The sequence below is a fragment of the Lissotriton vulgaris genome, chromosome 9 (assembly GCF_964263255.1).
Source record: "Lissotriton vulgaris chromosome 9, aLisVul1.2, whole genome shotgun sequence".
NCBI classification, from domain to species: Eukaryota; Metazoa; Chordata; class Amphibia; order Caudata; family Salamandridae; genus Lissotriton; species Lissotriton vulgaris.
Genome location: NC_141697.1, coordinates 482,920,064 through 482,933,302, shown reverse-complemented (window position 1 = coordinate 482,933,302; position 13,239 = coordinate 482,920,064).

Genomic DNA, 13,239 nt, shown 5'->3' with positions numbered 1-13,239 from the left:
GTGACCTTGTCCGCCCTAACAAACCCCCCATAAAAGTTTGAAACTGGTCAATACAGAGCCCGCCCCTTCCGTAGAAGGTCACCCTGTACCCGTATTCCCCAGCCATGTGAATCATGTCACCTGCTTTGAATACGTCTGCGGCGCGCCTCACGTATGAGTGGCCGACGACCCACACCACTCTTGCCTCAGCCGGTGATCTTTGACCGCTGGTCCCCAGGTGTCGGGTCACTTGCACAGTCCGCCCCGCAAAGCCTGCTCGTGAAACTGAAAACCAAACAGAAAACAAGAAGCGTGAGTGCATGACATTAGCTTCACAACATGTGCAACCGCACATACCTCTTATAACAATTCGAGGACCAGCGCCCCAACTGTTTCACTTTATCTACACTCAAACCCCTGGCTGTAGCCTCTGTAGCAGCACCTATCCGGAATGAGTGTGTCCCAAAATCGCTTGGGTTCAAGCCCGCTGCCGTGATTGCCATCGTTAACACCCGCTGGAACTGAAACCTGGTCAGTGGGGTGGCGTCGGTGTGCCTCAGCAAGGTTTCCCCCCCATGATGCAGCCTTCTGCGCTAAATACTCCTCCACGCATTTTACCGGGCACATGGGAGACCCTGGAATCCGCTGGACTACCACACTGTCGCCGATCGCTCCCTGATCGGTCTTGGAACTGACAATTGAAACCACCATTGTCTCCCCCTTAATTTGGATGTGCTCTCGACACAGACCTCCCCCTGTATCCTGCTTGTTCCGCGCTACCAGTTCGCTTACCCGCATAGCCCCATGGAATGCTAATGCAAAAGCGGCCCGGAATAGCACCGTCTCTGTTTGAGATGAACATGTCGCCGGAAGTACGGACAGCAACAAGGACAACCTTTCTAAACCTATCGGGTGCCTCTCATCCACTCTGCGACCCTCAAGGCGTTGCCACCCTCGCAGCGCCTTTTGTACCAAAAAGGACGATGTGGGGTCCTGAATGTCATGAGCCCTTGCCATAAAAGAAATGGCGGCCCGGTGCCTATTGGCCGTAGCCACTGACTTGCCTGCCTGATGTAAAGATACCAGAAATTTCAGGACATACTCCTCCTGCCCCCAGTGCTCCCCCCTAGCTGAACCCAAAAAGGACCAATAAGAATGGAACGCCCCTTCATATGCCTTCCTTGTCCTGGGTGCTAGACTCTCTCCCACGAGGTTTTGTAATCCGGGGCACCGAGAGACCAGAGAGCTTCGGGAAATGGTGCCGCCACCGAGTCCGCTGAGGGCAGAAAACCCCGGAAGGCCTGCATATGGGAACGAGAGAGCGCATCAGCTGCCTGATTTAGTACCCCTGGCACGTGTCTTGCCCTAAAGTGGACATTTAGTCTCATACATAGCAGGACAATTTCCTTCAGTAATCTCAAAATCCATTTGCAGCGTGCTGCCTGACTATTGATACACTCAACCACGGTCATATTATCAGACCAGAACACCACAGAGCGATCACGAAACCCCTCTGGCCAGGTTTCCAAGGCCACCAGAATGGGGAACAGCTTCAGAAACCCAATGTTACTAGTGAGTCCATTATCGTGCCACCACTCCGGCCAGGTTCGTGCCGACCATTGATTGCTGAATATGGCGCCAAAACCTACACTCCCCGCCGAGTCGGTCCACAACCCCAGTTCTTCCGAGGACACTGGCGGGTCGGTCCATACCACACGACCGTTGAAATCCGCCAGAAATGCCAACCATATGCGCATATCCTGGCGAACCTCTGTTGACAGTCTTGTGCGGTGGTGCCCTTCCCTAAGGCCCACCATGGCCTGTGCGATAGAACGGGAGAAGGGGCGAGCCATTGGTATTACTCTCAGGGCAAAGTTAAGCTGACCCACAGCCTGTTGTAACTGATGGAGAGATGCCTTTCTCTCGCCGAGACATGTTTTTAGCGAGGCCCTGAACTTCCTAACCTTCTCTTCGGGCAAACGGAAGCACCCCTCTACCGAATCGAGCTCAATTCCGAGAAACTCGAGTGTAGTAGATGGCCCCACCGTCTTACCGGGTGCCAGCGGCACGCCAAATTCCTCCATCAGATTACAGAATTCCCCCAAAGCCTGTGCACATTCCATGTCCCCGGCTGCCCCCAGAAATAGAAAATCATCAAGATAATGCATAACATGTGTAAAGCCCGTGACTCTTGTGAACGCCCATTGCAAAAAAGTACTGAATTTCTCAAAATACGCACAAGAGATGGAGCAACCCATTGGCATACATTTATCCATGTAATAGCATCCCTGAAACATAAAACCTAGAAGACGCTGATCATCGGGATGTACCGGGAGCAACCGGAACGCTGACTCGATATCTGATTTAGCCATCAGCGCTCCGGGCCCCAAGCGATTCAACATGGCGACGGCCTCATCAAAGGATGCGTACCGCACCGAACAAACTCCTGGGTCAATCGCATCGTTCACCGAAAGGCCCCTAGGAGCTGACAAATTATGTATTAACCTGAACTCCCCTGGGTCCTTTTTGGGAACCACTCCCAAAGGTGAACAAACAAAATTGCCAACTGGTGGTATGTCATATGGTCCAGCAACCCGACCTCGGGCCACTTCCTTACCAATCTTTGCCTGTACCACCGCCGTATTCTGTTGAACCGATAGTTGGTTCTTACATTGTGCTTCCCCCCGAAAATCCCCCGCCGGGATGCGGAAACCATATGAGAAGCCGTCTTGCAACACCCCGGCGGAGATATGATCAGGGTAGTCGTTCAGCCAAAGAATCAGTGCCATGATATCAACCGGGGTAGGTAATGGCGCCCCTCGGTCTATTTTAGACCTGTTTGGCGCCCCCTCTACCTCCCGTATCACCATTCTTGGCTCTGCACGTACTCTCGGGGTGTGAGGACTGTCCGCACCCTGCACACTCATGCCTGAACCTGCACGATCCCTGTGGCCTCGAACACTTGCCTCTGTTGAAGCTCCAGCAGACCCCTTTCTTACCTGAGTTGCCATTATTCTTCGTGTACTGATCGCTGCTTGAACCCGCCCGAAAGGGGGCCCCCACAGAATGGCGGGAAGGCTCCCCCCCCGTTCCCGCCTAAAAATGGCGCTTTCGTTGTGCTTGATTTCTCAATTTTTTGCCAGGAAATGGAGTCGAAACAATCCCACGTCAGGGATGAGTCGTACTCTTTGGACTTACGAAACATGCTATCGTAACAACACCATTGATTACCCCCGTATGATTCATAAAAGTCCATGATACGTGTCTGATAAACTGCTAATTCCACCACTAATTCAGGCCTACGTTCCCCCATAATTGCAGTGAACATTCCAAACGCTCTGGCCCAATTAGAGATCGTTTCATCTACTCTGAAACCCGCCATCTTTGCGCGCCATACACTAGGGTGCAAAAACTCCTTCTGATTTTTAACATGCTCAATCTCATAGTTATCGGTCAACAAGGAAAACATGTTCACATATTTATCCGCCCAAATCCTCTCTTTCACATCGATCGGGATATGTTGAACGACTTTTTCCCTTCTTGAGGGTACCGATCCCTCCCCCGCCATCGGCAATGGCTGCTTACCTGAACCGTTAGCTGTGACCGTTGTCGCTGTCGAACCAACGCCCCGATCCTGGTTGTTCCACTGGAGCCTGCGGGGAAACAAGAGGACACGGTGCCTTCGCAGCATCTTTCGATTGCCGCAACTGCTTCATTAACGACCTGGCTTCTTCAGCCGTGGCCCCCTCATTCCCTCTGCTCAACCATGCCGCCAACTGGGCAGCCAGCTCTGGAGGCATATCCTCCTCGTTTACAGGAGTGACCACCACAGGGATTGGTTATCCTGCGTTCGGGACCGGAACTGGGGCCTCGATCGGAGTGACCGGGTCCACTGGAGGTGATTCGGGAACCGGAGCCTCCCTACCCGATGCCCCCTTCTTGGCCCTTCTACCTCTCCCGTTAGGGACCACTCCCGGCAATGCTGGTCCGATGACTTTCTTCGGCCCACCCGCACCGTTCATTGCCGCCATCTGCTTCTTCATGTCCGCCATGTCCTTCACCAGCATACGAAGCATCTGGTCGGTTCCGACCCTCTTTCCGACCTTCTTGCCAGGCATCGTCCAAGGGTAATCCTCAAGGTCCTAGGTCAGAAAGCTTCGAACTCGCTGAAAGAAGAAACACAAAGATTAAATTCTCAAAATTGGCTCTTCGTTCCGTCTCGAGCTCACGTGCAATGGGGAGGTGCAGCTTCAGAGCACAGGAACAAGAGGATGCTTCCTTGGCTTGTTGCTCCTTTTATCCTTCTTCGGGCGGGCGTGGACCCTCCTCCAATCCGCCTCCGGGGCGTGGCCATCGGCGTAGGTGTCTAGGACAGCCCCCTCTTGGGCGGGAAAAGGCGCGCCCCGGCTACGCCGCTTCGGGCATACCAGCCGAGACTCGCCTCCCGCCCAAAATGGCTTCCCGGGGGGATCGGGGTACTCCACCATACGTTCGGGGGGACCGAGCGGTCGCCCCTTTCCATTCTTTACTTTTTTAAAGTTGAATTTATACCCTTCAGAGGCGAATCCAAGTATTATGGTGTTCACCCTGGTCAAGTGCCTGTCCAAATCATCATCTGTAATATAGATGTCATCGACATAAGATAATGCCTCATCATCATACGTTTGTAGTAACTCTTTTACTCTGGCTGAAAATAATCCAGGACTGTTCTTGAATCTCTGGGGGAGACGACAAAAGTGTTATTGTGTCCCCATTATTGAGAAAGCGGTCAAATACCTGCTTTCTGCTGCAATGTTTTTACAGAAGAAACAGTTTGAAATAACTAATGTAGTTATATATACTTTGTGACCAATGTTTTTCATCAGTGCTGCACTCTGTGCATTTTGTACTGCAAAAGTTTTTCAACAAGAGTTTAAATGTCTGTAATCCAAAACTAGACAATATGTTTCATATGGTTTGGAGACAGGAAACAAAGGATTGTTCATTGACGAGGTGCATGTTTCAATCACCCCTTGGTATTCAAGTTGATCTAAGATCTCCCTGGCTTGCTTTTTAGCTTCCTGTTTTACTGGATATTGCCTCTGAGCAGTAGGTTGATTTTTTTAACTGGATTTTATGGTGAGGAGAGTCCTAATCCTATCCCATGTGATGTTTATATAATGCTGGAGCCTAGGCCACAGCCCATTTCCTGGCATAGGTATATTTTTTTAGGGAAACATCCTTTATGACGCAACTTTTACCACGCAGTGCCTTTACAACGCAGGTTTTTCAATGCAAGTCATTACAATGAATTGCGCTGGGGGGCGCTGTAGGATAGGTAATAGTTTAATTTACTATCCAACACCTTCCCTACTATCCACGGGACTGGAGTTGGAAAAGTAAATTAAACTATTCACTATCCAGCACCTCCCAACGCAAGTCGTTGTAATGACTTGCGTTGAAAAACCAGCATTGTAAAGGCATGCGTGGTAAAAGCATGTGTTGTAACAAGGTACATCCTATTTTTTAGGAATAGGAATATGAATAGAGAAGGCTGGCATAATTATTTCTTCGCCATGTGGGCACTCCCTGACAAATTCAGGTGGGCAGTCTTTTTCAGCCAGAAGATGTCATAAACGTTGGATAGTTTTTCCCAAAAGAGTGCTTTTATTTTTCTAGTTATGTCCCCCTCTATCCGGAATGTTACTTCATATAACTTATGGGGTACACTAACCCTGGTGTCGGCAGTTTCAACCTGAATGCATTCATTCAGATCCACTGTCTCCAGGTGATCTTTCAGGATCCTGCGAGCTATGGTGACCTCTGCTGCGCTGTCCAGCATTGTCTGGGCCCACTCCTCGTTTTTGAGTTGTGTCCTCAAGATCCTCTGCATGTCTGATTTTAATACTTGCTACCTTCTTATTGGAGAATTGAGTTTTCTTATTTTTTGGAACGTGTTGATCGGCTTTGGACTTCACTCGTTATTCTTTGTGTTCTGATCGTCCTCTTCTTTCGGATTTCTGCGAGGAAGTCTGAAAGGTATGAGAGGAGCGTGTATCAGTATCTTAATATCTATCAGGTTTTCTTAAATTATCCCTATTTCTAAGGTTATGCCTCTTTTCAGAGTGCTCCTTTTGAGGAGATCTACCTCTGGACTGAGAGCGCTTCTCTTTAGGAAGTGGCTGTCTACTATTTTCCCTTTTACTTTTAGGAGTAGTTAGATTATGTTTGATAAAAACTTTTTCAGGATTTTCTGTTAGTTCAGTGCTCCTTTTGAGGAGATCTACCTCTGGACTGAGAGCGCTACTCTTTAGGAAGTGGCTGTCTACTATTTTCCCTTTTACTTTTAGGAGTAGTTAGATTATGTTTGATAAAAACTTTTTCAGGATTTTCTGTTAGTTCAGGTTTTACAGGTTTCCCTCCCAAACTATCTCTTCCTAGTTCTTCATAGGATTTTTTAATAATTCTGGCAAGTTCATACGGTTGCTCAGTAATATTCTTTTAATTTTTGGCGGATTGCCCCCGATGCTGCTTCACCTTTAATGTTAGCTAATAAGATAGCTGACACCTGTTTGAAATCTTTCAGTAATTTCATTCCAAGGTTTAAGGCTGGTTCTGGACCGTATTCATTTTGGATCTGTCTCAGAACGTCTGGTATTACCACCATAGACGGGACACCATGTGTTTTGTGTAGATTGAAGCAAAGACTGTACCCCAAGTGTCACAGTCCTCCACGTGTGGTGCAATCCCCATTGGTAAACAGATTGTTAGAATCCTGTGTGCTTCATAAGGTGTCTTATTGGGAAATACTGCCTCTATTCGAGTAATTTTCAGGGCTAACCAGAATGGAATTTGTTCCCTTTTTGCTGGCAATTTACCAATGACTGATTGTATAGTCTGTGGTGTGATTTTGTTTGTGTTCCCCTGATGAGGGGTGTGTTGTGGAACTTCTAATAGAAGGTTGGACCCTTAAGGTCTGCATGACATATTGTACCAATTGTCTATGTATTTTAAATAATTGTTTTAGCTGAGATCATGACCTTTGGTAAACTTGAGCCCTGTTGGTCCCCTCAGTGGTGGCCAAATGATTTAGGCACTCCTCCCACACCTGTCACTAAAGTGAGAAACCTCGGAGTCATCTTTGATGATCGGCTTCTTTTTAACCATCATGGTAATAATGTTGTCTCAGCCTCTTTCTTCACTCTGAGGAAAATTAAAAAGCTCCTACCCTTCATCCCAACCTCAACTGCAAAGACCCTAATAACTTCCCTGGTATTTTCAAAAACCGACTACTGAAACTCCCTACTCCTCAACGCCCAGGAAAAGGTACTCAAAAAACTTCAGTTGGTACAGAACGCCTCAGCCAGGCTTCTGCTTAACATCCCTAAACACAATTCCATCTCCCACTCCATTCGCAAACTCCACTGGCTCCCTGTGAGGTGCCGCATTAAGTTCAAGGCCCTCTGCATAGCATACAAGGCCATTAACAACTCTGGTCCTCTGTTCCTGAAACACACCTTTAGACCTTTAGAAGCATCTAGAACACTCCGTTCCTCATAAGCCCCCCTCCTCAACGTGCCACGAACAAAAAAGGTCACTTGGGGTGACAGAAGCTTCCCAGTTGCCACTGTCAAACTGTGGAACTCACTCCCCCTCAGTATCAAGACATGCCCTACACTGCTCAGCTTCAGAAAACAACTCAAAACGTGGCTGTTTGCACAATAATTGCCTTGCCTGTTCAGTTTGATCATCAAAGCGCCGAGACACCCCTGGGTATTTGCGCGCTGTAAAAAATCGCAAAAAAAAATAAATACATCTGACATTCTTTCAATGTTAGGATGTGGTGTATAGCTGGCTAGTACTGGCCATGTTGCTCCTGGTCTACCTAGTGGACCAAGCCTGGTAATGTGATTTTGATGTTGTAGGGCGCCTTTAAAATCAAGCTGATGCTCTTGGCAAGTTAGCGGAATTTCAAGGTCCTCAAAAGGAACGTATTGCAGTGGATGTTCCTCTATCTTATAGTAGTGGAACACATGTGTTGTTGGAGTTGCTTGTGGAAAGAGAATCCGTGAATAGAATACCTCTGTCTGCCGATATTGGTGTGCCTCTATGACGAATATAACCGTACCACCTCTCGGTGATAGGCCATTTTCTATAACCTTGCTAGCTGTTGTTTTCCCTCTGAGGCGGAAGCCGGAGGTACTCTACGCTCTCTTGCACTTTTGTTTAGTACTGAAATGTGATTGATGTGATAATCGCGTTTTAAAACTTGTATTATATTTTAACTGTGCTCTTTTAAATCCCCGCCCCCACCTCAAGGCGAGATTAATTCGCCGAGGCTCATTCACTCTGCCTCCCACAACGCCGCTGTTACCAGGCGCTGGGAAGCCTTCAGCACAACTTTAGGCGCCATCTTGGACAGGGAAGGCTGGCCGGATAGCTCTGCGCCCCTCCCGCCCTCCCAGGATATAGAAGGGCGTTGCCCTTCACTCCCCCGAGGTTCTGTTGTTTTCCCTCTGAGGCGGAAGCCGGAGGTACTCTACGCTCTCTTGCACTTTTGTTTAGTACTGGAATGTGATTGATGTGATAATCGCGTTTTAAAACTTGTATTATATTTTAACTGTGCTCTTTTAAATCCCCGCCCCGACCTCAAGGCGAGATTATTTCGCCGAGGCTCATTCACTCTGCCTCCCACAACGCCTCTGTTACCAGGCGCTGGGAAGCCTTCAGCACAACTTTAGGCGCCATCTTGGACAGGGAAGGCTGGCCGGATAGCTCTGTGCCCCTCCCGCCCTCCCAGGATATATAAGGGCATTGCCCTTCACTCCCCCGAGGTTCTGTTGTTTTCCCTCTGAGGCGGAAGCCGGAGGTAATCTACGCTCTCTTGCACTTTTGTTTAGTACTGGAATGTGATTGATGTGATAATCCCGTTTTAAAACTTGTATTATATTTTAACTGTGCTCTTTTAAATCCCCGCCCCCACCTCAAGGCGAGATTAATTCGCCGAGGCTCATTCACTCTGCCTCCCATAACGCCGCTGTTACCAGGCGCTGGGAAGCCTTCAGCACAACTTTAGGCGCCATCTTGGACAGGGAAGGCTGGCCGGATAGCTCTGCGCTCCTCCCACCCTCCTCCCGCCCCCACTAATCATGAATATAAACAACAGACCCGCCCGACCGCGCAACGGGCGTGCGCAGCGGGCGCGCCAAAGGCAAGCCCGTCTGCGCCCGTCCGCGCCTGTCCCGGGCCCAGGGCCACCCCCCTGGTGCCCATCCTCTGCCCCCACGAGTCTACTATTCCGCCACCCAGCTCCGGCAGTTACGCCCTCCGACCCATCAGGTTCGCCTTACATCTAACCCTTACTCCCTGCTTACAAGCCCGGTCACACACTGCCCAGGTTGTAAAGCCTTGATACCCTCTATCCACAAACTACCCCCCAGTAAAAAGCACAACCCAATGAAAACCTATATAATCGCTCTTACGAATGTCCGCTCGCTCGGCAAACACAGCCAGGCCATCCATGAGCTGATCAACGATCACAAAATAGACCTACTGTTTATGACAGAAACTTGGATGGATCAAGCGTCCGACCCAGATCTAGTGACCGCTGTTCCCAATGGGTTTGCCACATACAGACTGGATAGACAACTAAAGAAAAAAGGCGGTGGCATTGCCATTATTGCCCGTGATACTTTCTCGGTAAGGACCAAAACTATCACTCGAGCTTCCTGCGAAGCCCTAGAATTTGCGATTAAGCTATCCCCATCCCACACGTTCAAGGGGATCCTCCTTTACCGTCCTCCGGGGCCCAGGAACGATTTTATCGTAGATCTCAGGTCCACATTGGAAGCATCTGCTCTCGATAACTCCCTCACGATATTAGGTGATTTTAACTTTCATTTTGACATATCAGACAACCCTGACACTGCCACTCTCCTAGCAGACATGTCCACCTTTGGTCTCCACCCCCTGGTTCATTCCCCCACGCATGAAGGAGGTCACACTTTGGATGGCATCTTCACCAATGCAGCGGGTTTACAAGTCACCCAAATACTTCCCCTTACTTGGTCTGATCACCATCTAATCCTGGCATCCCTGTCAGCGCAGGATTCTCTGGCCGGCAAACCTTGCCCTAATCCCCGCCAACCTTACTTGGCTTGGGATGATATAGATGAAACAAGGCTGGAAACACTTCTTGTGGACACTACTCCTATACTATCTACCGATCCCAATATTTCTACCTCCCAATTTTACAACTGGGTGAGCTCCGCGGCCACAGAATTGGTCCAAGTCAAACAACGGTCCCGCAATAGATCTGCCCCGTCGGCCCCATGGTACTCAGAGGCACTACGTACACAAAAGCAACAGTGTAGGAACAGAGAGAGGCACTGGCGGAAAGATTATGCAGACGAAGCCAAATCTAAGTACAAAGAATCAGTGGCTAAATATAAAACTTTAATCTCCGAGGCAAAGAAGAAGTATTATTGTGATAGAATAGAATCAGCAAAAAACTCCAATAAATCACTATACGAGACCACTAAACAGCTAGCTGGTTTCTCTGTCGATCTGACACCTCCTCCCTCCCAAGCCCTCTGTGACGCTTTGTCTAACTTCTTCTTCAGTAAAGTTGAAGACATTTACCGGGTTTTTGCCAACAACGCCATTACCTCCCCGAGACCCTCAACCTCCCACCATGGTCCTACCTTTCTGCAGTTCGAAGAGGTGACCTGCTTGCAGGTACAGAACATCTTGTCTTCCATTAAATCGGGCTCGGCCCTAGACCCATGTCCTTTGAAGGTTCTACGTCCAATTATGGAAGCAGTTCTCCCGGCCATGACAGTAATCTGTAACTCCATGTTTTGCACAGGCATTTATCCAGAGATTCTAAAAAAGACCCTCATAAAACCTCTCCTCAAAAAACCCAACCTCGATAAGGAAGAACTTAAAAGTTATCGCCCAATTGCCAGTCTCCCACTTTTGGCGAAAATAGTTGAGAAAATCATGAATTCTCAACTATCATCCTTTATCGAGGAACACAAACTCCTGGATGAATCGCAGTTTGGCTTCCGCCAATTCCACGGAACAGAGACCGCCCTGGTTAAAGCGGCGAATGATATCAGATCCATCCGGGATGCGGGAGGAACAGCTGTTCTGATCCTGTAGGACCTATCGGCGGCCTTCGACACGGTCGACCATGTCACCCTGGTCGACCGTGTCGAAAGCTTGGGCATCCGATGTAATGCTAAGAATCTTCTTGCTTCTTTCCTTGCAAACAGGTCCCAGGTCGTCACTGTTGGGCCATTTGAATCATCCCCCTTGTCACTGCCATGCGGAGTTCCTCAAGGCTCATCCCTGAGTCCGACACTATTTAACATTTATGTGTCGGACCTTGCCAAAGTCATCCGGGCACATGGGATGAGCCTCACGTCCTACGCAGATGACACTCAGCTGGTCTTCGCCATCAAGAATGATGGGCCCAAAATAGCCAGTAATTTCAATCAAGGCATGTTGGCAATTGGGAGCTGGATGGCTTCTAACTGCCTGAAATTGAACACCAATAAATCGGAAGTTGTCATTTTTGGCAACTTATCCCCGGAGTGGTCACCCCTTTGGTGGCCGTCATCTATAGGCCAGCCCCCGGATCCGATCAGCAAGGTGAGGAATTTAGGGGTCATATTTGACAATCGCCTGAACTTTCTACCACACGCAAATCAGATTTCATCCTCAGCCTTCCACAAATTACGGCTCATCAAGAAAATCCTGCCTTTCCTACCCGAGAGTGCCGGCAAAACTTTGGTGAGCTCTCTGGTTTTGTCTACTCTAGACTATTGTAATGCCCTGTTTTTAGGTGCCCAGGAGAGAGTGCTACATAAAATGCAGGCTATTCAGAATGCAGCCGCTAGGCTTCTAGGGCGCATTCCCAAACACCAATCGGTGTCACCCATCATAAGACAGCTTCACTGGTTACCGGTAAGAAAGAGAATCAAATTCAAGTCTCTCTGCCTGGTATATAAGGCTCTACATAATGTTGGACCTGCATTTTTCACCCAAAACCTCATTCCCTACTGTCCCTCCAGAACGTTATGCTCATCCAGCTCACATGAACTGGTGGTACCCCGTACCAAATCTGTCACATGGGGAGACAGAAGATTCCTTGTAGCTGCACCGAAACTCTGGAACACCTTGCCACACTCAATCAAAACCAGCACCTCCCTATGGTCGTTCTGTAAGCAACTTAAGACCTGGCTTTTTAATCAATGAACTCCAGCCCCCCTTGTTGGATAAACACTGCAGTAACTTCAGCGCCTAGATGCCCAAGGGCCTTCGTTCGCGCTTTATAAGTGTTTTTATAAATAAAAATAAATAAAATGGTTTTTCTTACGTTTTACGGGATGACTATAGCATCCTGGTCATTTTCATTAAACCCTGTGGTGTTTAAACCTGGTTGATGAGTTCCAGATCCACCAGCTTCGGTGTGGTCGTTATTCGACATTGTTTAATGTAAATGTATAGGCATTTATATAGCGCACTACTTACCCGTAGGGTCCCAAGGCGCTTCGACCGCTGCGAAACCCTTCCTGGCTTCCCTGAGAGATGGTCCCTTAATGGGTATCTCCAGGGTGAAACCAGGCATCCCCAGCGGTCTGGTGGGGCCGTTAGTGAAGATGAGGCAAGCTGATGCCCAGAGTTGCCGAGTGTGATCGCTGATCAGAGTGGGCACCGAGGCGAGAGAATTATCGAGTCCGCTGACCCTGGTCCAGAAACCTGCCGCGCCGGGAATCGAACCCTGGTCCCGGGCCGTCCTCTGCTCTCGGGTCTGCCGCCTCTAACCAGTGAGCCACACTACTTCACTTCATTAATAAAAGTTTGCAGCGCAAGTTTCAAGGAAACAAAGATAAGGTGCACAATATTTTGGAACACTGTATCCTTCAACGTTGAACAAACCAAAAACTAATACATAGGATTTTTGTCCTACTCAGTTAGGGAAGATATTTTATCCTTTGACCCACTCCAGACGTCTATTGAAGTATTTACGGGAAAAAGGGGTCATTGTGAAAACCACGACTAAGTAACTCTAGTGTCTAGCGTTAAATTAGTGCCTTACCAAACGTTGGGCGCCATGTAGTGTAGTTCCTATATTCCCAATAGGCTCAGTGCATTAGAATAATATATTCTATAGATTAGACGTAGGGCTGAGGCCTACTAGGTCTCTATCGAATATACTAGACTTAATTGTGAGTGCCAGCTAGCTCAGAGGTCACTAGAAACTTTCTCGAATTC